This window comes from Ambystoma mexicanum, chromosome 14, assembly GCF_040938575.1.
Source record: "Ambystoma mexicanum isolate Mex_15411 chromosome 14, UKY_AmexF1_1, whole genome shotgun sequence".
Classification (NCBI taxonomy): Eukaryota; Metazoa; Chordata; class Amphibia; order Caudata; family Ambystomatidae; genus Ambystoma; species Ambystoma mexicanum.
Window position 1 is genome coordinate 654004322 of NC_090940.1, and position 23150 is coordinate 654027471.

General features: G+C 50.2%; 1 protein-coding gene and 1 long non-coding RNA gene across 2 annotated transcripts in view; both read left to right on the forward strand.

Moving 5' to 3' along the window:
- The window catches only part of TDRD9 (tudor domain containing 9), a 2559831-nt gene that overhangs the window by 2259381 nt on the left and 277300 nt on the right, over positions 1–23150 (forward strand). The window lies entirely within an intron of this gene.
- LOC138527119 (uncharacterized) overlaps positions 1–23150 on the forward strand; it is an 81889-nt gene that overhangs the window by 57825 nt on the left and 914 nt on the right. Inside the window, exon 2 of the long non-coding RNA XR_011283815.1 lies at positions 5008–5042. This is a non-coding gene — a long non-coding RNA (uncharacterized lncRNA). The remainder of the gene's footprint in view (positions 1–5007; positions 5043–23150) is intronic.

Below are 23150 nucleotides of genomic sequence, written 5' to 3' on the forward strand. Positions count from 1 at the left end.
ACGACTGTCTCGTTCCCATCCTCCACCAGCTGTAAGAAACCGTCCCACATGGCACCCTCAGGGATGTACTCAGCAGCCCGTTCTACTGCTTTCCATAAGACAAACTAATATTTGGCGAAACCATGTGCCACATTAGTGACTTGAGCACCATGCTACCAGAAGTTAATACCTTCCTAGCCATGGCGTCCAAAGATGGAGTACATGGAATCGAAGAATCCAGATCTCGACAGTGGCTCGAAGGAACCATTGCCGACTGTTGGCACCAGATGCTTCAGTATGGACTTTGATGCCGAAGCTGTCTATGCCAAGGGTACTTCCGGCACCGAGGGACGCTCGGGCAACAGAGACACGCAGGGAGCCTCGGCCCTATGGCCTTCCTGCGACTAATGCCCGATGGGAGTAACACCCGAAGATGCTTTCTATGCTGAAGATGTCAATGGAGTGGCTTGCTTGGGATCGGGAGCACCACTTTAGCTGCCAACGCCTGCTGGTCGGGGGCCGGAGCCGGACCTACAGCCACTTGCGTCTTAATAATTTCTATCATAGAGCTCTTAAAACTCTCCCAATCCTACCGAGTAGTCGGCCCCACCGAGGGCTTGCCTCGTTCAGACGACGAGCTGGCCTTGTGTTGATGGCGGTGGTGCTGCTTTTTCTTCCGCGAGGAAGACCACGAGGAATGGCTGCTACAATGGGACTGCTTCTTGGTCTTCTTACAATGTCGGTCTTTCCCCTTGACAGGGGTAGGCTCCCTAGTCTCGGCCTCCAAGGACCGGCCCAGCGACTGCGCCAGTAACTTGGCGATAGGTTGGCCCAAAGTCAGTTTCCCGGCCCTCTGACGCAGGGATTTCGGCTGCATCATTGCGTGCAACGCGCAGGCCTCCATGTCGTGACTAGCACCCAAACATCGTAGACCGGCGTAATGGGGGTTGGTCATAGACATTTTGGCCTTGCTATCGTGGCATCGCTTTAAGCCCGAAACCCTGTGGTACGACATTGCGTTGAGGTTTTGAAAAATAAAAGCTTACCAAGTACAAAAAGAACGTAGAGTAAATTCGAGTCGTGTTCCCGATGCAGCATGCAAGCGCATGGAAAAAATGAACTAATTTGAGTAGCGTAGTGACGAGGTATATATATGATGCCTGATGTCATGGCCGGAGCAGACCATCCAGAGCCAGTCAAGACTGATCGACGATCGGTGGCCGATTCGAGGTCCACTACGGCCCCTGGTAAAGTTTTACGAAGAGCGAAGCTGGAGATGAACATCGATCATAATGCGGGAGAAAAGCAATCCTTTGAACTCTGGCTCCTACCCAAATGTCCAGAACAGGCTACTGGACATGCCTTTTGAGGGAGATTTACTTTTTGGCAAAAGGTTGATGGCTTTTTGGAAAAATTTGAAGTCTCTAAAATTGCAGCTAAATTGTTGGGCCTAACTGTGCAGCCAGCCAAGCCTGCCTTCAGCTTCGCCTCTAGAGGCAAAGGCTATATAAAGTATGTACGCTATGGCAGGAGAGTGCAGCTCCTACCGGCCAGGCAGAGGGGTTTCTCGTGCCCCAGAAGGTGCAGAGGGGCTTCTAGAGGCCAGCAAACTGCTGCAGCGACTCCACACTCAAAGCCGCTTTGATTTCCCCTCCTGCGACATACCGGTTGGTGGGCTTTTGGCAGACATTGGCCCCAGTGGCAGGAGATTATCTCCGATGCCTGGGCACTGCAGTTAATTAAGTGGGGTTCTTGTCTGTCCTTCTTAAGAAAACCACCGGACAGACCCCCACTGCCCCCAATCCAACTGGGACAGGAGCTCCAGGAAGAACTGAGAGCCCTGATGTCGAAGGTTGATGTGGAAGGAGCACCTTCCAATCAGGGTGGCTCAGGCTGGTATTTCCTAGTGCCCAAGAAAGTAAGGGGTCTCTGTCCCATTCTGGACCTCACTGCTCTAAACAAGTTCATGAGGAAAGACAAATTGAGGGTGGTGACGTTGAGAGACATTCTTTATGCTTGCCAGCTGTGCTTGTGCTAGCAATCAGGTTTGACTCGCTGGCTTCTGAGATCCTCCTTCCACGTGTTGCACAACTTCTACTGCTTCGGGCTTGCTTGGAACCCACACGCTTCCTCGCTGAAGGTCTCCGACCCGGCCACTCTATTGTGAGCACGTCTCACTCCTGAGACCCACGGCTTGACAACTGCTCCTCGCCTTGGTCTCCTACACGTTTCCTGCATAGCAACCAGGCTCACATGTGGAAAGACGGCCTCCCTGCATGTCCTCCGCTGTGCAGCCTCTGCACTTCAGAGGTTGGGGAACAAGACCCTCACAGAACAAGCTGGTGCAATCTGCTGCATTAAAGATCAGCGTCCCGCTGGCTCTGCCACTTCTACTTGGTTTGCCAACGCTGTGACCTCTTCTTTCTGCCTCTGCTGCTACTGCACGCACTCCAGTCACAGTTCCAGCTACTTCCTATTTCCTGCACTTGAGGGGGTCTTTTATGCCTCCCAGGTTCGTTTAGGTGTGGGCTGTTAGGCTTAATTGCCTGACTACTGCTGCAGCATGCCTCTCGAACCCTTTTCCTTGTCGCAGTATTCCTGTGTTTATGGGACACTTGATACCAAACTGTTATTTCTCCAGCATTGGATCTTTCATGGATTCACATGCTGTGAATATTTCCCATCAGTACCTTTTAATATAGCCGTTTTCCTATGGAAAACTTGGACACTTAGTTTCCTATCAACGTCCTTTTTGGGTGCTTTAGGTTGCACCAATAGGACCTACTGTGTAAATAGCCCAGCCCCCGCAGCTTCCCTTCAAATTTTGAACTGTTGGGATCACCTCGTGTTCTCTCTTGAGACATTGTTTTTTTGGCTTTCCGGATTCCACGGCTTCATTGCTTCGGTGTGTTCCGGGCCCATCATGTATGTATGTATGTATGTATGTATTTAGTTTTTATATAGCGCCGATAGCCCACAGGCATCAGGGCGCTTGTACATAAAACACTGCTCCTGCAAGACCAAAGACAGACAACACGTATGGGACGAACAAACGGTACAGCTAGCTAATAAGCGACAGGAACTCTAACTAGGACCTGCGCCCACGGATTCTTATCTAAAGAGGTATGTTTTCAGCCTCTTCCTGAAGACTGGGAGACTGGCTTCGGACCTAAGTGATTCAGGGACGCTGTTCCACAGTTTGGGAGCCAGCACGAGAAAGGATCTACCCAACCCTGTTTTTAGCTTAAACTTGGGCACAAGCAGAAGACATTTTCCACCCGAGCGAAGGTTTCTGGTGGGGTTGTAGGGCCTTAAGTGTGTTCTCAAATAGGAAGGCGCTGAGCCATACAGGCATTTATGAACCAAGCAGAGGGCTTTGAACTTAATGCGCTCCTCTACCCTGAGCCAATGCAGCGCTAGCCTCTCTTCAGTAACATGGTCTTTCCTTTTCAGATTTTTTACTATTCTGACCGCATTTTTCTGGATCACCTGACAACTAGATAGATCCTTGGAAGTGGCCCCCAGCAGCAGGGCGTTCCCGTAGTCTAGCCGTGAGAGAATGATGGCTCTGGCTATCGTTGCCCTGTTTGCTTCATTAAGCAATGGTTTGATTGCCTTCATGAGCCTAAGATAATAAGCTGAATTTTTTTGGAGGAAGTTAGTTTGGGCGTGAGAGTTGACAACTGAATCGACCATCATGCCTAGGGTCTTCACCTTAGGGACCACTTGGATAGTGGCATTTTTAATTTGAAAAGAGCTGTACTCTGCTCCCAGTTTCTCCAACTGACGACTGGAGCCAAACAACATCAATTCTGTTTTGGAGTCGTTCAGGCACATCCAATTTGCCTGCATCCAGTCGTCAATTAGCTTATAAACCTTGGTAAGCGTTTCACTATCTGTGGCGTGGTTCCTACCCCCCAACTCCAATATGAGTTGGGTATCATCTGCGTAGTTGGTAAATGACACTCCGGCATTCACCAGAAGGGTGCACAGAGTGCGCATGTAAATGTTAAAGAGCATTGGGGATAGGCTAGCACCCTGGGGCACTCCGAATAGGATGTCGCAAGAATCGGAGAAACTATTACCCCAGTGAACTCTCGCTTGGCGGTTGGAAAGAAAGGATAAGAGCCAGTCAATAGCTCCCTCCGAGCAACCAACGCTCTCCCTAAGCGCCTTGATAAGAAGACTGTGATCCACTAGATCGAATGCTGCGCTGAGGTCCAAAAGCATCAGCATCCCCAGTTTGTTATCGTCCAGCATCGTCAACATCTGATTCTGCAGATCTAGCATAGCTGTTTCGGTGCTGTGAGATGCTCTAAAGCCGGATTGTTGTTGGTGTAGAATCTCCTGTTCTTCAACATAGTGTTGGAGCTGTTGTGTAGCTACCCTGTCCAACAGTTTGAGAACAAAATTTGAATTGGTGATGGGGCGAAGATTAGCGGGATCCTTGGGATCTAGTCCCGCTTTTTTGACGAGAGGAGTGATGGTAACTCTCTTCAGATCTTTAGGTACCATACCCTCCTGAAAAGACGCGTTCACTATTCTCCGGAGGATGGGAGCAAATAAGACCTTGTGTTGTAGAATAATGCTGGGGGGCAGGACATTTTCTGCGCAGGTCGTAGGTTTCATGTTGTTCAATACCTCTAGCATATGTTCTTCTGAGATGGGGTCAAATTTAAAGAGTTGTTCCCTGACCGGTGCATTCCCTTCAGTGGGGCGGATCTCCTGATTGTGGGTGGATCTAGCTTTGATAATGTTTTGCCTCGCCTTTTCTATTTTGGCTTGAAAGGCACTAAGTACCATGTTGCAGTCCTCCTTAGATGGAGTGAAAGGGGGAGTGAGAGATACGGGTTTTTCTATGCTTTTCAAAATGTTGAAGAGTTTGCTTGTGTTGTTATCAGCATGCTCAATTTCGGTATTGAAGAAGTTAGCCTTAACTGTCTTGATTTTCTCTTTATATTCCCTATCCTTTCTTTTCCAGCTTGCTTTACTATCCACCGATTTATCTGATATCCATTTTCTTTCCAGGATCCGTTTTTCCTTCTTCAGTAGAAGAAGCTCAGGTGTGTACCATTTTTGGTTGTTGCTATTCCCCCTGGTTAGTTTGGTGGTGAGAGGCGCCTCAGTTTCTACTAACTCGACTAAGTGTTTGTTATATTTCTCTAATAGTTCGGTGCAAGCGTCCTGATCCTGAAAAGAGCGCCAAATTTTCTCCAAGCAAGGCTTGAGCTGAAATTCATTTAAGTTTTTGAAATTTCTGGTTTCTGCCTTAATATGGGGATTTTGCTTGTGTGTATAGCATGGCAACTTAAGTTTGGCTAATATCAAATGATGATCACTCCATATGCAGGGAGTAGTGCTGCAGTTTTGTAAGAGGATATTGTGACCACACAGCCAGTCCAGCTGGTTTCCCTGGGGGGTGGTAGGATCTTTATTAAGGACTTTAAAGTCGAGATTATTCAAAGCTTTCTCCAGTGCTATAGCCCCTTTGTCTCTCTTGTTACCACGCCAGAGGTTCCAGTCTCCCATGACGATCGTGGACACGTTAACCGATCTCAAGGAGTTTAGGTGGGAACAGAGTTCCAGTGAAAAATCTGAGACCAATGATGGAGGTCTATAGATAACTATAAGATTGAGACAATTGTTGGGGGAGAAAATTAGTTTAAGATGTAGTGCTTCGCACCCGCTAAAGCCTATAGATACCTTGAAGAGTTTGAGACTGTTCTTGGCAATAATTGCTACTCCACCTCCCCTGCCCCGTACTCTGTTGTCGTAATAAATAGTGTAATCTGCTGGAACGGCCTGCTCGCATGTGGGTCCTACAGGGTCTTTGAGCCAAGTTTCTGTTATGCAGAGAATGTCGAAGTTATGGCAGGATATCATGTCTTTAATGTTGATGGCATGTTTGGTTAGGGAGCGTGTATTAAGCAGACCAATGTTCAGGCACGTCCATTTCTCCGTACCGTCCCTAAGGGTGTCTACAGGCGTGTTCCCCACCCTTTCATGACTGTTGGCCTCCTCCCCCTCCGCCCGACTCCCCTGTGTGACTACAGCTGGTACATGCATGTCACAAGCCCCCACTTACCGAGGTACTAGGGCACCAGGTGAGTTTTGCAAGCCCGTAGGTCCGCTAGGAGAGATAGATGTCCCAACGTGAGGTTGCGCCGAACGCCCGCACGTCCGGCCACGGACCGGCACAGACCGGCTTGCCCCCTTCGCGCCGGCCGGCTTGCCCCCGTCGCGCCGGCGCGTTCGCGCCGGGTTTAAACTGATAAGGCAGCCTAAAAATACCAGGCTGCTGGGATGTGTAGTTCCACAACCCAAGTAGCGCTGGTAGGGAACAATCAGAATGCAGTCAAACTGCGCAAATGTAAAACAGTCCTGACCAGCAAACACACTGCAGCAAACACACTGTTAATAAAATGCACTTAAAATGTCTTTAAAACACACTGATAGTTTTATAAATGGAAATTCTAAAACAAAACTGAACGAAAGTTACCGAAATCGGCGAAATACGGCGGCGTTTTTTAAAAATACAATCCTTTTAGCAGGGAAGGTGCTCCAAAGTGGACTTTATAGTCCGGCCAGACCGGCTTGCCCCCTTCGCGCCGGCGCGTTCGCGCCGGGTTTAAACTGATAAGGCAGCCTAAAACTACCAGGCTGCTGGGATGTGTAGTTCCACAACCCAAGTAGCGCTGGTAGGGAACAATCAGAATGCAGTCAAACTGCGCAAATGTAAAACAGTCCTGACCAGCAAACACACTGCAGCAAACACACTGTTAATAAAATGCACTTAAAATGTCTTTAAAACACACTGATAGTTTTATAAATGGAAATTCTAAAACAAAACTGAACGAAAGTTACCGAAATCGGCGAAATACGGCGGCGTTTTTTAAAAATACAATCCTTTGAGCTGTGTGCTAGACGTCGTCATTCCGGCCATGCAAGACCTGTGGTCTCAATGCCTACGCAGGAGAGGGGCATGCAGACTGTCTGTATTGCCTGTACCCCAACAACTCTGCAGAGAACTGCAAGATTTGCAAGGGATTCTCCCAGAAGGCACTCAAAGAAAGTAACTGGCGACTTGTTTGCTGGTTGAACGAAGGGGCCTATCTGGGATTGGAGGTTGGTTTGGCCCGCGGTCGCAAGGCTGCTGCGAAGAGGTCACCTCTGCACCAGAGGGTGCAGTCGGTGGAGCCAGCACCCAAGAAACCATGCCCTGCAGGCTCGGGGTTGAGTGGCCCCACCTCAGGCCCGCTGGTGCCATGGCCTAAGAAGTTGAAGAATTAGAGTGGCCGGCCGGAGAAGCCTGTGGATCCATCACGCAGGCCCTTGTCTGCGGACAAGGAGAAGTTGCGGTCACATTCGTCCTCCTCGTCGACGAAGTGGTCATCGTGGAAGGACTGGTGACATTTGCTGTCGGAGAAGGAATCTTCAAAACACCATTCCCGCTCCACTTCTAAGCGGTCTCCTGCCGCGACGAAGTACCGGCCCCCGGTGGGCGTCTCGATGCCACAGACAAGTGTGTCGACTGTGTTGCCCCCGTCGACGACAGTGTGGAAGGCACTGATCCCTGCAACCGCCTTGCTGGGAACCACAACATTGACGACAGCCTCGACGATGGTGGTTTCGTCGAGTGTGGGACCTTTGAGCTCTGCGTTCCACTGGGGGACCGCAAGTGGTCCTTTGCCGTCTGGGGAGGTGCCGTGGCAGTCTGGTGCCGGCTTTGGTCCTTTGCTCCCGATGGAGATTTTCCAGCAGGATCAGAAAACCTATGATTTGTCTTCTAGTTCGGAGGAGGGATGTCAGCAGTTTCTGGACCCTTCAGTGTTGGGCCTGCAGCCGGCGATTCCATCCACGTTGGGCGGCCTTGCGGTGGTTCCGCCACAATACCCATTGGTCAACCCGCACTCCCTGCTTTCTATTCAGGTACGGTCTACGCTGCAGTCGCTCCTGGGTCAGTTGGATGCACCTCTTACAGTGGCCCAAACCCCGTTGGAGCTCTTGGGGCGGGAGGTCCCGGCCCTTCCCTGCCAGCCGGCGGAGACAGGTGTCCCTCACAAGGGGCAGCCAGGGAAGTCGCCACATGTTCGGCCGCCTATTACATCGCCTAGATGCAACCCCCCTAGCCGAGATCAGGAAGATGGGGAGCAGGTGCAGTCTGACCCCTAGATCGTTCCCTCCAGACACGCTCTCTCCAGACACGGTGTCATCAACCAGGAGGGCGGATACGTGGGATACAGACCCAGTGGTGAATTCCCCTGCCCCCCGAGTAGTCCTGCGCAGCACTCGCCACGGGACAATTTGGGCGCTTTACATGCCATGATGGCCAAGGCGTGCCAGGAGTTTTGCCTTATGCCTTATGCCTGAGGGGGAGAGGAAAGACTGTTTTTCTATTTGATCATATGGGGAAAAGACAGAAGGCAGTCTTCTCTATCCCCATCTTGGACCACGTGTGGCAGGAAGGCCTGCGCACGATGCACCATCCTTTCATAGAACCTGTGGTCAAGGGCCACCTGGAGAAAAAATGCCAGAGTCCACACCGAAGTGTCTCATGTTGCAACCCACGCCAGAGTTGGTGGTGTCCGCAACGGCCAGTCGGAAGCGTTCAGCCAGCATAAGTGTGCAACCCCCTGCCCTTTGGACAATGAGGGTCGTAAGCAGGATGCTTTTGGCAAGAAGGTGCTGACAGTGGGGTTGACGACTGTCAAGGCGGCCAACTCATTGGCCATTATGGCTCGCTACGACAGGGAGATGTGACACAAGTTGGCACTGCTGCTGGATCATCTGCCGGAGCAGCAAAGGAAGGAACCTATGCTGCTAGTTCGGGAGGGTGAAGAAGCCTCCGATCACAGTATTAATATTGCGGTGGACCTGGCAGAAGCTGGATTTTAGCAGATAAATAATGGAGTCGTCCTCCGGCGGCAGGCGTGGCAGCAGTGTACAGACTTTCGCCCGGAAGTTCAGCATTAGGTGGTGGACATGCCATGCGAGGGCGGGGGGGCAGTTTTTGGTGAGAAAATCGATGAAGCTCTGAAGAATATGATGGAGGATTCAGACACAGCAAGGTCTCTGGCGACGCTGCAAGGTCGGCGTTCGTTTGGTCCCTTTCACTCATTTCGGGGCGCGTTGGGGAACGCCAGGTTTGCGGGATCTCGCGACAAGAGCTAGTCGCTACAGCTATTCCTCGCAAGGTTTTCGGCGATCTTTCCAGTCCACTCAGCGAGCCAAGGACTATCGAGGTCAATGGAAGAGACATTTCACCTCCACCTCTGGTAGTGACCGCCAGTCCAAGCCCCAACAATGACTGCCACAAGTGCAGCCAGTTTAGAGGGAGAATAGCGCGACATTTCGATGGACCTATGGGTGCCGGATGCAGTCCAATACAGCCACTTGGAGTTTCGGCATCCACCAGTCCCTATTCCACCAGTGGTGGGTTCGCAGCCGCATCTACAAGTCTTGCAGCAGGAGGTTCACCCGATGTTAGAGAAAGGGGCTGTAGAAAAGGTTCTGAAGTCGGAAATGGGCCAAGGAATCTTCTCCCGGTGCTCCATTAAGAAACCAAATGGAAAGTGGCGCCCCATTCTGGACCTGACGCCCGCAGCAAAAATGTAAAATGCCCAAAGTTCAGGATGGTCACGTTGCAGGGCGTTATTTGGGCGGTGCAGCCTGGGGAGTTTCTGGGGTCCCTGTATCTGGAGGATGCATAATTCCACATCTCAATGCACCCCAAACATCGCAAACTTCTTCGCTTTGTGGTCGGCGACGGACATTACCAGTTTCGGGTTCTCCCCTTTGTCCTCAAGTCGGCTCCCAGGATGTTCACCAAATGTCTGGCTCCGGTGGCGCCTTACCTCCGCAGGGCGGGGCACCATGTCTATCAGTACCTAGACGACTGGTTGGTCCGGGGGCGACGAGTCAGCAGGCCTCCGACTCCCTACGGACGGCTATGACCCTGTTGCAACAGCTGGGCTTTGCAGTCAACTTTGCAAAGTCCTGTCTGACACCCACCACTGACTTGGTTTTTCTGGGGGCTCAGTTCCAGACACCGCACAATCTGGTTAAGCCGTCTGTGGAAAGGATCGACAGGCTGTCCTCCAAGCCAGGTTCCTTGGTGCCAGGGACTTCGATCCACGGTCCGAAGGTTTATGTCTCTCCTCGGTTCCATGGTGTCATGCATCCCTCTCGTCCCGAATTGTCCTCTCTTCATGCGGCCGGTGCAGGAGTTTCTCACTTCCCGATGGTCACAGTTTCTCGCGTCTTGGTCTGACAAACTTCTCATATCCCGGGCACTGGTGGATGGCCTGCAGTGGTGGGCGTGCTCCAGAAACATTGTGAGGGGAATGCCCCTGTTGGAGCCGGACTTTAAGTATACCATCGTAACGGACGCGTCCCAGGTGGGTTGGGGGGCTCAACTCGACCAGTTTCAGGTTCAAGGCTTGTGGACCGTCAATGAGTCGACATTACACATTAATTTTCTGGAGCTGAGGGCAGTACACTGGGCGCAGAAGTCGTTTCTGCCCCTCATTCACAGCTCGCTGGTCCGAGTTCTGATGGACAACACCACATCTATGTTTTATCTTTGCAAACAGGGGGCATGCTGGAAGCTCAAGCGATCTGGCACATGGCCATTGCGCACAAGATGCGTCTGGTGGCCTACTATTTGCCAGGGGTTCAGGACGAGCAAGCGGATGATCTCAGCAGAAATTCAGTGCAACTGCACAGATGGCGATTGAAGGAAGACCAGGTAGCGAGGATATTCGAGAAGTGGGGAGGCTCCCCCGCTGATCTTGTTCGCCAGCCCAGAAAACAGAGAGCAGTCTCTTCGCCAGCAGGGTACCTCATCCAGACTTAAGGGGGGGACACATTCTCCTTTCCAAGGACAGGCCTGTTCGCGCACACGTTCCCTCTGTTTTCACTGATCCATAAACGATCCAGATGGTGCACATGGTTCCATGCAGGGTGATCCTGGTAGCCGTTCTGGCCCCGGCAGACATGGTTCTTGGATCTTCTTCGCCTCAAAGTGTACGACCCTCTGGGATCGGAGCCAGATCTTCTGTCACAGGACGAAGGGAAAGTGTGGCATCACGACCCGACTCTCTCAACCTGGCAGCATGGCTCCTGACCACTCCGAATTTGGACAGGTCAAGATGCCAACGGACTGTTGCTGCATCTTGGCAGCTGCACTCGCACCATCTACTAACTTGTCTTACTGCCAGAAGTGGAACAGGTTCTGTGCCTGGTGCTCACAGCACCGGGAGTGCTGCCATTGCAGGTTTTGCCGTTGCAGCTGCTGTCCTATCTTCTGCTGTTGGCAAAAATGGGTTTGGCGTTGTCGTCGATCAAGGTTCATTTGGCTGCCATCTCCAGGTCCACGAGGAGGCGCAGCTCGACATTGCTTTTCAGTGAAAGGTTGATTAAACATTTCCTCAAAGGCCTCTTGAAGACATTTCCCCCAAAAAAGTTTCCTTTGAAGTCTCAACTTGGTGCTTTCAGCACTCATGAAACCGCCGTTTGAGCAGATGGCCACGTAAGTGGTTAATTTTCTCACCTGGAAGGTGGCTTTTCTGGTGGCAATCACATTGCCAGGCGGGTCTCCGAACTGCAGGCTCCGGTTATCGATCCGCCGTATCCGCGTTATCCGCGTTTCATGAGGGACAAGGTTCTCCTATCTACTAATCCTCACTTTATTCCGAAGATTCCCTCAGCGTTTCATAAAAACGCTATGTTAGCCTTCCCCACTTTTTTTCCGAAGGCATCTACTCCGGCGGAGAGGGTGCTACATTCCTTGGAAATCAAGAGGGCGTTGCATTCTTACCTGGACAGGACTCAGTCCTTCATGACGTCAAGGCAGCTCTTTGTGGATTTTGGCTCCGCCAACAAGAGGAAGCCTATTTCAAAGCAGGGACCTTCCCGTTGGATATCTACGATTTCCTTTTGCCACGACAAGGCTGGCAAGCCATTACAGTCGAATCCCAGGGCCCGTTCTACGAGGTCTACTGCATCTTCGGCGGATCTGTGGGCAGGCATACCGCTCGGGGACCTTTGCCAAGCATCAACTTGGGAGGTGCCACACATCTTCACTAGACAGTCTGGGCCAGCAACATACCGAAGAGGTGCAGATGGGGCGTGCGGTCCTCCAACGCCTGTTCCAATAAGGTAGGCCCCACAGCTTCCGAGGTTTGGTTTTTGCTAATATTTCGGCCTTCTTAACTGAAAATGTATGCTTGCCTTTTGTTGGAGCTGGATTGCCTGGGGCATAGGTCTGTTAGGCAGAATCCTGTGCAGTGCCCTTAGGCACCACTACACACAATTAAGACTACAGGTGGCAATACAAGTTTTACCTTTGGTACAAGCCTGTACTACTATGTCAGAGTGGTAGCAGTGGTGGAGCAGCCAGGCTTATCTCAAGAGTATATGAGCAGTAGCAGAGATTACACAAAGGGACCAGAATTACTGTGACTCAAGCAAACACTGACTCAAGGTTTCAGGTATAAAAATGTAAGTACATTTATTTTTAAACCATTCGTTATAAACACAACACTTCTATAAAACTGTAATAAAAATCACACATTAAATATACAACTAACCAATTCACTTTGTACAGTAAGTCTCAAGGTAAGTACCCTGTGTTGGAATGAACTAGTGTTAGGCACAAAAACACGTTACCGCGAATACGATTGCGATCACTTTTTGACAGTTCGATCTACTAAACAAACGCGTATCCATGACATGAAATGCTACTGGGGAAAAACACACTTAGCACTTGAGATACCCAGAGGGAGCTGGAGGCAAAAATCACAGGCAATATTTTGTTTAGGCATGCATAATCGAGAAACACTCAAAGACAAGAGTTCAAAAGTCAAAGGGCCGGAGCCAGGGTCGAAAGACATTGGGGCCAGTTGCCGGAGATCACTCAGTCAGACAGTTCACGATTCAACATAGCCAAAAGTACTTCGATATTGTCAATGTTCAGAAGCAAAAGTTATAAGAAGGAGGGAAGACAAGGGCAAGCCTTGGAAATGAAGAAAAAGGGATTCACCCAGTTTCCTCAACAGAACACAGTACCAGTGGTGCAGTTGGTGCCCTGGCAGTTGTTCCTGTTGGTTTACCGCAGACCCACGATTCCTGGAGCTTCGTTGTGAAGGAGGACGTCTGAAGGGGGTCTGCACCACACAGGGATGAAGCCGGCAGCAACGACAAGGAATAAAAGGTGCGCTCCTTAAAAACAGGAGAGGCTCTTCAGGTGGCTATCCGGACCACTACAGCAGTGTGCAGCGATTTCGACTAAGGAAGAGGATCCTCTGGCTGTAGAAGATGAGCTGGTTATCCCCACCAAGCTCAAGGGAAGAAGACTCCACAGCAGGGCTTCACCGGGACGGGGTAGTTGCAGAAGCCATCGTTCTCTCTACTTCTCTTCGGTTCCTTGTAGTTCCAGTGGCGACTGTCTGACTTCTAGCCCAAGAGACCTGCCTTTTATGCGAAAATCCCTCATTCACACAGCCTGGCTGTCAATCACGCAGCGGGGGGGGGTTGTCCGGCCCGGACAATGACCTCAGCCAATCATGGCAAAGTGCGACTTGGGTTTCCTAGGATACCCTGTGCAAGGGGTGACTACACCCCTCCCTCACATTCAGCCCACCTAGACACCCAGGTGCCTGGTGTAGGGCTTCTAAACAGAAAGCCCGCCAAAAGACGATGAACAAACAAGGCAAACCTAGTTTGCCGCGCAAAGTAAGACACAAGGACTTTAACAAAAAGAAATGGCGAATAAACCCAACCGGAGCCAAAAGAAAGACGATTTGGTCAAGCGGGTTTATGTTCGAGGCTAATATAATAACCAAGAACAGTGCCACGTTTATCTAATATAATCGTGGTAGAAAAGTTAGGGTAGATACCACTGCCACCAGCCAAGTCTAAATGTTAAAAGAGCGAAACAATCCTCTAGGAGGTACAGATAAAAAGGAATACGAGTTAACCCTTTCCAGTACTCCACGGAAGATGGGGTGTACTGGATCTGTGGTAGATTGACTAAGTAAAGTTAATGGTAACTTTACCCTTTTCTGGGGGACAGTAGTCGCCTCAGAAATGGAGTCGAGGGAAGTCTCAAAGACATCCCTGTGCCACGGCACTGAAGGTGCTGTGTGACACACAAGAAGGGGGCTACTGAAGTGGTGTGCTTCAGAGTCCACAATCACAAAAACAGAAACACATAGCAAAACACAGGCAAGAGTGGGGGAAAAGCTCTCTCTCTTACCAAGTGGAAAAAAATAAACTCCAGAAGTCCAGCAAAGCTGCTGGGGGACTCACTAGGTGAGGGAAATTAGCCATAAATGAGAATTCTCCCCAACAGTATTGTTTTCCTGTTATGCAGCTCCAAGTTCTCTTACTGCTATGTAGTCTATTCACAGCATGTGAATCCATGAAAGATCCAATGCTTGAGAAGGGGGATGTTTCTTAGCTATAACTCCATTTCTCCAACATTGGTATCTTTCATGGATTCACATGCGCCCTCCGGCCTTCCCCTTCAGGCAAACATACTTAGAGTTCCTCCATTTTGGTGAGGTTAAAATCTGAAGGGAAGCCGCCGTCCATAGGAAAACAGTTATATTAAAGGTACAAAGGTTTCCCAGCCTGACGGGAAATATTCACAGCATGTGAATCCATGAGATACCAAGGCTGTCTTAATGCTTTTACAGGTACGAAACGACTCCCTTCTATATAGCTGCTTGATTTTAAGGCTAGATTCACTTGCCTTAAAGTTATTTAAAGATAAACCATTAAAATGTGTGGTTGCAGGGGAAGACCATTTATTTATGGCAACATTTCTAGATTTCTTTACATTGTGTCTTTGGTAGTAAGGAGGGTGTTTATCCTGAAATACCTTGAAGGGTCTTTCAATGGGTACGGCTTGCTCAGATTCTATGTTACTTTGGGCCAGAACCCCAGATCTTGTATGTGGGTCGGGAACATTAGATTGACAATAAGCCATTATCTGTTTTGGTAACCTGGATAGGTTTTCCCTTTCAAAGGACAAATACTTTCTCATCCCATGGGATCTCCCCACCAGCCTGGGCCTCGTCTCCTCCCAGGTGATCTTCCCGCAGTACACCACCCCGAAGGTCAGGATCCGGAAGTGTGTGCCTTTCCCTGGCAACCTGGGATGAGACTTTAGGCAGGTGCTCTGTGAGGCATCCGTCGGATTCTTCACAATGCCCTGGTGGGATGCCCTTTGAATGGTTTCTGATGCTGCATGTGCCTGGGAAAAGATGCTTCACAAATGAGGAATCTGTGGGAGGAATGACTTATTCATCAGGAAGAATATTAAAGAAGGTAGTAATATGTGGATGAGCTTCATCACATCCTGCGCCAGTGGCTCCCATAATGCTGCAATGAAGCTGGTTATTCATTCGTAACCTGGTGTCCCTAGTGGCTGTTTCAAAATCATATCCTTGGGTCCCCCTGGATATAAATCAATTGATGCACAATCTGTAGCAGTTGTAAGGGTGCAGAAGTAGAGGCGGGACACAAAGGTGGAATGCTTGTTGGTAAAAACCTTTAACAGAAAATAAGGAAGAATCCTACTTGTCCCTATAACTAGGAGGGGTTTCCCCTGCCTCAAACAAAACTAAGGATGGCGTCAGAATGTCTGTCAAAAACAAATCGTGCACTGTCCTATGTCCCAGTCCTATTCCCGTCCCCTACACTTAAAAACAAAACTATAAAGTAGGCTTCATCCTGACTCCAGAAACGGTGGCTCCCTCCTTTGGGATAATTTTTTTTAGGCATTTTATTAATGATGGGGGAATATCCTTCAACCCGTGGCTGTCATTAGGCGTTTTTGTATTGCTCCACACAGATTGGGAGGAAATCTCTCTTCCCCAGACCTTCTCAGACGATTTGCTTTATAGTTCCAAAAACAAGATTAGGAAGGGGTCTCCCTTCCCCAAGCCTTTCTTAGGCTCTCAGTGGTATCAATATTGTCTGGATTTCTCTCAAAGGCTACATCATCCTTCCTCTGGTCTTCTCATAACTTGCGCCAAAGGATATCTTTCTCTTCCCCCGGCCTTATCCTGGCTTTCATTACAGAATCTTTCTTTGCTCTTTTTCTGTCTTTCGCCAAAAGATAACTTTTTCACCCCTTGGTCTTCTCTTCTAGTTATGTTTGGTCCCAGACCCCCTTCTGCGCTCTCCTACTTACTCCCAGTTTACTATCCTGCCAGGTGTTCTCGCATGTACAACTATCTCAGCTTCTCAGAATTCGGACCCTAGACCCTCTTCTTAGCTTTGTAATGTATCTTTCTCCAGCATTGGATGTTTCATGGATTCACATGCTTAGAATATTCCCCGTCGTCAGACTGGGAACCCTCGGTACACATATATATAGTCATTTCCTATAGGAAAAAACTTCTGACACTTGTGTGTCCTATCCACGTCTACGTCCTCTCCGGGGCCGCCCACGCAAGCCCCGTTGGACGTAATGGTATAAAAGCCCTGCCCCCGCGGGTCCCGTCAGATTTCAACCGTCTCCAAAGATAGTGCGATCTCCTCGCGTAGTCTCTACTGCTAGATTTTCGTATTGTTGAACTCCTGTGAGTTTGTTAATTTTATCGGGAAAACCTCTATTTCGCCCGTGTGCCACGTGCGGACTGAAAAAGGTTTACGAGGGGGTCGACCATTTAGACTGTATTTATGGCCTTCACCCTCATCACTCGGCAGACCAGTGCGATATATGTAAAGGTTTTTCCCAGAAAGCCCTGAAGGATCGAAATCGTCGACTGGTATCCTGGTTAAATGACAGTGCGGGAGCGTACCCTCAGTCAGAGGTGGGCTCTGTGCGCAGCGTGACCTCTGCGAAAACATCGGGAGCCCCTCGACGCTCAACTTCGACGGAACCCCTGGCTAAGAAATCGCGACCTGCGGAAAAGGACGTTCCGCGAAGTCACTCTTCCAGGGACTCGTCCAAAGACTCGGCAGGAAAGACATCCTCGTCATCTTCGTCGAAGAAAGGAAAGGAGAGGCCTAAAACCTCCTCGGGCGATCAACACAGATCAGCCACGAGTAGAGTTTCGGATAAACGCAGGGAGAGCGCTATGAAGGCGGGAACGCCTAAACCACCTGCAGGCCCGACGTCGACGAACCAGTCGGGTTCTTCACTGCCGCTGACGCAGTAAATTTCACCCGTCGTCATCCCAGCGACGACCTCGGCGACGATGCCCTCGTCGACGGAAGTGCTGGCCTGGAGACCGGAGGTATTTGATATGTGGTTGCCTGACACGTTGCTACAGGAACAGGCACCGTCAAGGGCCTCGAAAGAAAACAACGGCTTCAGAATTGTGAACCCAGAGGACCTCGGTCTACGGCCCAGGTTTCCATCAGGGGCAACCTGCTCTCAGGTGTTTACCCAGCCTCCAAGTTCTCAGGCGACCCTGTCCACGGAGGTACTGTCCTCCTTGCACTCGCTGCTCAAATCGCTGGACGAAAGGCTTCCACCTGTACCGTCGGCGCCCCCCCCGTCGACGAGCCCGGCCCTTCACACCGCCCGGCCGGTTCTATCGGGTTTCCAACTACTCCGGCAGTACAAGAGGTGTCCAAACTATGCGTCACCCATTTTCTGAGCCGGCTGTCAAAGGCCGCATTGAAAAGAAATTTAAGGTACCAGACTCCACACCAAAGTGTCTTTCGGCTCAACCTACACCGGACTCAGTGGTGTCGTTGGCGGCGACGAGAAAAGCAAAGGCCCAACATAAATGCTCTACCCCTCCAGATAATGAGGGGAGGCGCCAAGACGTGTTGGGAAAAAAGGTTCTCTCTGTGGGGGCCTCAACGGTGAAAGCAGCTAACTCCCTGGCGATTATGGCCAGATATGATAGGGAGATGTGGCACGGACTGGCACCTATCCTGGACCACCTCCCGGAAGAACGTAGGAGAACGGCGATGTCCCTGGTGCGTGAAGGCGAGGAGGCATCGAATCAGGCTATTAACATAGCGGTGGAACTGGCATATTCGGGCTTTAAACAAATAAATAACGGAGTTGTACTAAGACGCCAGGCTTGGCTTAAATGCACCAACTTCAGACCCGAAGTACAGTAAAAAATTTTGGACATGCCCTTCAAAGGTGATCTTCTTTTCGGAGAAAAGGTGGACGAGGCCTTGAAGGGCATGAAGGAGGACTCAGATACAGCACACTCGTTGGGTTCTCTCAAGAGTGGTAAGCCCTTTCGTTCCGTTTGTCCCTTTAGAGGAGCATCTGGGAACTCAAGATTCTCAGCAACCAGGGATCGATCCTTTGGTAGATCAGCGTATCCTTCCCTAGGATATAGACGCTCCTCTCAGACCTCAAGCCGGCAAAGAAAATTCCAATCTTCCAAGAGACGACCAACTTATTCGTCGTCGACGAGCAAACAGAAAGACCAGCAATGACGGGAAGCGTACCGTTCTGGGAGGAAGAGTGTCAAGCTGCGTCGAGGAATGGGAATCCATCACAACAGATCAGTGGGTTTTGGACACTGTGAGGTACGGACATTCCCTACTATTCAAATGCAAACCTCCAAAATGTCCACCTATATGCCTATCCCAGCCACATCTAAACATCTTGCGGCAGGTAGTAACACTCATGTTACAGAAAGGCGCCATCGAATTAGTTCCTGCATCGCAGAAAGGCCTAGGAGTATACTCGCGGTGTTTTGTGGTAAAGAAGCCAAACGGAAAATGGCTCCCTATTCTCGACCTGCGAGACCTCAACAAGACCCTACTGAGTCAAAAATTCAAATTGCTTACACTGCAGGAGGTGATCAGATCCGTCCAAAGGGGACGATTGCAGGAGGTGATCAGATCCGTCCAAAGGGGACGATATTTTGGCGTCACTGGATCTACAGGACGCGTACTTCCACATTCCGGTGTGTTACAACCACAGGAAGTTTCTGAGGTTCATGGTAGGTCAGACACACTACCAATTTGCAGTGCTCCCATTTGGTCTAAAGTCCTCCCCAAGAACCTTTACAAAATGTTTGGCACCTCTGGCAGCCTGGCTTCGAAAGGGAGGGCATCATGTATACCCGTACCGCGACGACTGGCTGGTGAGGGGATCCTCCCCAGCGTCGACCAACGACAGCGTACGAGCCACCTTACAACTTCTGCAACGACTGGGGTTCGTAGTGAACTTCGAAAAGTCTTCGCTAAAGCCCTCAAGTAGCTTGAAGTTCTGGGGAGCTCAATTCCAAACCCGCTCGGGAATAGTGAAACCGTCCCTAGACAGAATATTGAAAATCTAACAACTGACGAGTCAACTTCGCCTACAGAGCACATTTTCAGTGAGAAAATATGTGGCAATCCTGGGTTCCATGGTTTCGTGCATCCACCTAGTAACGAACTGCTGATTGTTCATGAGACCTCTACAGGAGTTCCTGTCGGACAGATGGAAGCAGGCCACGGGCCGGTGGTCAGACAGGATAACTGTTGACGACGAGGGTGTCATCAGATCCCTCCAATGGTGGAAAAGCTTTCACAACCTGGACAGAGGGGTTCCTCTACAAGAGCCGGAATTTCAGAAGACCATCATAACGGACGCCTCTCTGACGGGCTGGGGAGCACACATGAACGATCATCGAACCCAGGGCAGATGGTCTTCGACCGAATCGCACCTACACATCAACGTGCTGGAACTGAGGGCAGTGAGATGGGCCCTGAAATCATTCCTTCCACATATCGAAGGATCAAAAGTAAGAGTGCTGACAGACAACACGACAGCCAGGTTTTACTTGATAAAGCAAGGCGGCACCAGATCCAGGACCCTTTCGGCGGAAGCTCAAAAGATCTGGCACTGGGCGTTGAAACACAACATATCCTTAGTGGCTTACCATCTCCCGGGTGTGAAGAACGTGCAAGCGGATTCCCTGAGCAGGACAATGGCTCAATTACAAGAGTGGGAGTTGGACACCGGTCAGCTGAAAATAATCTTCGAAAGGTGGGGGACCCCCTCAATCGACCTCTTCGCAACGTAAGAAAACACGAATTGCGAACAGTTTGCGAGCAGATGGCCCCAAGAAGTATCCCTGGGGGAAGGGTTCTCGTTTCCCTGGACGGACAAATTCCTGTACGCTTTCCCTCCGTTCCCCCTTATACGGGGGACAATCCAGGGGATTCTTAGGTACAAATGCCGGGTCATTCTGGTGGCACCGTATTGGCCGAGACAACCATGGTTTTCCGACCTCCTACATCTGTCGTTGGAACAGCCTATAACTCTCCAGAAAGTGCCGAACCTACTGTCCAGGGACAAGGGAACGGTGTGGCACCACAATCCGGACAGCCTCAATTTAACAGCATGGCTCCGGACTTCTCAGAGTTTGGCGGCTTGACAGTCTCGGCGGATTGCCGGAGGATTCTGCAGGCGGCTAGGGCCCCTTCGACGAACAAATCATACATATGCAAATGGCGAAGATTCTGTACGTGGTGTCAAACACAGCACGAAATTCAGCCTTTAGAAGTAACCCCTGAACAAATTCTTCCGTATCTTCTTCACCTAGCGGAGAGTGGCCTGTCCTCTTCGTCCATCAAAGTGCACTTGGCTGCCATTTCAAGGTTTACGAGGAGGAGACAGTCTTCACCATTATTCAGTGACAGGCTGGTGAAACATTTCATGAGGGATCTCTTTAGAACTTCCCCCCTACGAAACGGTTCCCACCGTCGTGGAGTTTAAATGTGGTGTTGGCTGCCTTAATGAAACCTCCGTTTGAACCAATGTCCTCTTCATCCATGCAGTTCCTATCTTGGAAACTGGCTTTCTTAATTGCCATTACATCGGCTAGGAGAATATCGGAATTACAGGCATTAGTCATAGATCCTCCATATATGAGGTTCTTTAAGGACAAAGTAATTTTATCAACCAACCCTACTTTCATCCCGAAAGTACCGACAGTCTATCACAAGCACTCTACCCTGGTCCTCCCTACTTTCGTTGCGTCCCCGTCGTCGACGGTGGAAAAAGCCCTTTATACTCTGGTCGTCAAAAGGGCGTTAATAATTTTTACCTGCAAAGGACGCAAGATATCAGAACTACCAGACAGTTGTTCATTGCCTACGGTCCGTCGGCGAGAGGAAAGGCATTCTCCAAGCAAGGCCTGGCTCGTTGGGTCTCTTCGGCAATTACTTTTAGTCACTCCAAAGCTGGGAGACCCCTACAGGGACGCCCTAGAGCCCATTCCACGAGATCGACAGCCTCCTCCGCGGCTCTATGGGCAGGAATTCCTCTGACAGACATCTGCCAGGCGGCGGCATGGTCTGTTCCACACACATTTACACGCCATTACTGCCTGGAAAGGCAGCACGCGGATGAAATACAGATGGGAAGGGCAGTTCTGCACCATCTGTTTCAATGAGGTAAGCCAAGTACGGTGAACCTGTTCTCTCTTACCTTGCCTATGTTTGTTTTTGCCTTCATGTGTCGGTTTTTTAAGTACATGAATATAGATATGCTTGTATATGTATATATATATAGGATTATGAATTATGAAAATATGTTGCTGCTTATACACACATATACATGTGTGGACTGGTAGTGGTTTTGTCGTAAACGTACGTTACATTGCATTCTCTCCTCCTTTCTTCGAGGATACTGCTATACAATCTATTCTAAGCATGTGAATCCATGAAAGATCCAATGCTGGAGAAGGGAGTAGTTTCTTACCTGTAACTCCATTTCTCCAGCATTGGTATCTTTCATGGATTCACATGCGCCCGCCAGCCTCCCCGGAATGCAATGTGCAAGATATGTGCATAAGCAGGCTCCCCCCCTTCTACTTTGGAGGGGCCGAAATCTGACGGGACCCGCGGGGGCGGGGCTTTTATACCATTACGTCCAACGGGGCTTGCGTGGGCGGCCCCGGAGAGGACGTAGACGTGGATAGGACACACAAGTGTCGGAAGTTTTTTCCTATAGGAAATGACAATATATATGTGTACCGAGGGTTCCCAGTCTGACGACGGGGAATATTCTAAGCATGTGAATCCATGAAAGATACCAATGCTGGAGAAATGGAGTTACAGGTAAGAAACTACTCCCTACTTAAGTCCGGTTCAATATCCTTCCGGGAATTCCCTTACATATACAATTCTCCAAGTTTCTCAATATTCGGGTCCCAGCCCCCCTTCCAAGGTTGATAGTGTCTTTCAATCGGGCCCGGTTCACTATCCTGCCAGGCCTCTTAGTTTCTCTCACCCAATATGTCCTTATTTGATATCTCTGATGGGTCCACTGGGACAAGGAAGATGCTTTTGCACTTCCACCCTATCGCAGCCTCTAGGGTCTCCCATTGCCTTCCCGGTCCCCCTCCCTGTACCTTCCAACTTGGTCCAAAAGTGTCCTTTTATTCAGCAACAGCAGCAAGCTTCTATGGCTTCCCGTGGGCTCTCGCGGCCTGTTGTTGGCAACTCTGCCAAGCTGGATACTCCCTGCACGTTCGGTCCCACCAGGATCACTCAGTTGGCTGCCTTCCTGCCACCGGACGTCAGGTTACCCAGCCTTTGGGTAAGTCTTAGTTCTTGTCCGCCTTCTCGGTCCCCACCTTCCTTCTCCAGGTGTTCAGGGCTGCAGTGCGTCCTCTGCGTGGCTTTGCTCCCCAGCTCAATGCTCCTCGGGGGCAGGACTGACGCTGAGGAGAGTCCTACGTCCGTTTTTATGGCAGATTGACTCGAGTCTTGGATAGCTAGCATGTTTGTCTTGGTTCTGCGTAGGCTCTTCATTGCCCTGCTCTCCCTCGTGTCAGTACTTTGGGAGTCATCCATACTCCCTCTTCCTCGCCACAGTATTGTCTACCTGATGATCAGGGCTGCTCGGTATGCGGTAACAAGCAAAAGAAAGAGACATAGTTGGTACGGGTGCTTGGGCCCATCCATGTTTGGTTAGCAGTGCCTGGCGACATGCTGTTTAACGGTGTGTTCTCCCAATGGTCTTCCCTTCTCCCGGGATGGGGTCCCCCCCATGGGATCCTCCCGCTGAGTCCCACCCCCAGGAGAACCATTGGGTAGTTGCCTCACCTTGCTTGCCCCGTGTGAAGGGGGTCACCTTCCCGGGGAGAAGTGATGATACCAAAGAACATGTCATGCATGACAATAGTGCCCAACAGTAAGACCATTACTGAGGTAATAACTTGGTATATTTAGAAATGCCACAA